This window comes from Petaurus breviceps, unplaced genomic scaffold (assembly GCF_028583685.1).
Source record: "Petaurus breviceps papuanus isolate PSGF00001 unplaced genomic scaffold, PetGlider_PUasm1.0 87492, whole genome shotgun sequence".
NCBI lineage: Eukaryota > Metazoa > Chordata > Mammalia > Diprotodontia > Petauridae > Petaurus > Petaurus breviceps.
Window position 1 is genome coordinate 12,134 of NW_027186839.1, and position 1,904 is coordinate 14,037.

The following is a 1,904-nucleotide window of genomic DNA, read 5'->3' on the forward strand; positions in this document are numbered from 1 at the left end:
CTTCCCAGCGTTTCAGTCCACAGAAATGATGGCTTTGATTCAAGAATGTAAAATATAGTTTGGTTAGCATCTTGAGAACTAGGCAGGCCCTCGGTTTTCTATTCTTTTCTTCTGTATTCCTCTGTATCAGAGACGTTGCTTCGGTAACATGGGACCTGGTTCTGAAAACGCTACGACTTTTTAAATTTTAAATTTTAATTTTTCAGAGTGTCCACTCTCTTCTATACTAACCTCACTAGACGGACCTAATAATAGGACTGACATCAATCGCTACGTGATGCTCAGTATAGACTGGATTTTTCTGTGGGTGGGGGGTGGGGTTGGACTTTGGACTCTCAGCTTTCTATTGGCCGAATCTTTTGGAAACTACATTTCCCCATAAGGGTGGGGAAATGACAAGTCATTGTACCAAAAAATCGACTAGTTTCAAAATATTCCCAGTTAAGTCTCCTTCCATCAGTCTTTCCATTGGAAAGTTGGGAGGTTTATTCTTTTACAATTTGCAGGACCACATGCTAGATTGTCACTAGATCAGCCAAGGCCCCACTTTCTGCAGGAGGCCTTTCCTGGCTTCCCCACCACCCCCAGCTGCCAGTACCTTCCCCCCTGAGATTACCTTCTATCTAGTCTATATGTATCTTTTATCTACTTAGTTACTTAAATGTTGTCTTTCCCACTGGGACATGAACTTCTGGAGGGCAGAGACTGTTTTTGCCTTTGTATCCCCAGTGTTAGCACGGCACCTGACACATGGTATGGACTTAACAAATATCTGTTGGCTAAACGAGTTTTATGGTTAAGGGATGTATGGCTGACATTTCTTCTCTCCAAACCTAGGGCTGTTCCTTCAGCTATGTGATAAGTAAAGCTTCCATTGATATCAGGGAATTGTGGACATGGAATTTTGGGCATAAACTGTCTACAGTGTAGGGCTGGTGGTTACAGTGGCATTTGCTAGCTAACAGACCTCCCTAAGGGAAAATGCAATATACTGCTTGCTTTTGCTGAAATCTAGTATCTCCCAAGTAGAAAGGTTGAGGAACAGAGATGTTGGCAGGAAACTCTTAAACCTGGATGGTTCCAGGTGTGAGTGATCAGAAGATTCAGTCCTGGAAATGGTAGTAGCCAAGATCTGATTTTCAAGGCTGAAGTTAGAACTAAGGAGCTTTGTTTCGAAAGGTTTAGTCACCCAATAAGCTAAGGGCTCTCTGACTTAATTTGCTGTAGCTTCCTGGGCTCCCCCATCCCCCCAATAGCAGTATGAAGGGAGTTTTACAATAATTGTAGAGACACTCTTTAAACCCAAGTTTTATTGTTTGAAAGGCAGATGCTGTTTGCTGACAGGGTGGGTCTGATTTTTTTTAATTGGTCCTTTGGGGTTCACATTTTTTGGTACATTTAAATGATCTTTGCATAGGTTATCGTTGAAACTGTTGCATCTTGAAGATGTCATTATGGACTGTTGTCTAGAATTTGAGACAGTTGATGAACGTAGCCTTTTTAGACACGAAATGGAGCGCAACAGGTTATGTGCTATCTGTGCCTCATTTGTTTGCTTGCTAGTGTTCTCAGTACTTGCTATTAGGGTCAGTGATTACTTGAAGAGACCACTGAAAAAAGCAGCAAAGGACGAGTCAGAAGGAGTGGGTTAGAGTCTGGACTTTGCCAAGTACTAGGTCTGTGACCTTTAGCAAATCATGAGCCTCAGTTGCCTTGTGTGTCCAGTGGGGGTGCCGGCCCTAGTCTAACATACAGGTTGTTGTGAGGATCCAGTTAGATAATGGCTGTGCTTTACAAAGTCCCGTACAATTGCAAGGTTTTCTTATCCAGTTGTTATAATCAATTTAGGGCTAAAGGATATGTGTGTGTGTGTGTGTGTGTGTGTGTGTGTGTGTGTGTGTGTG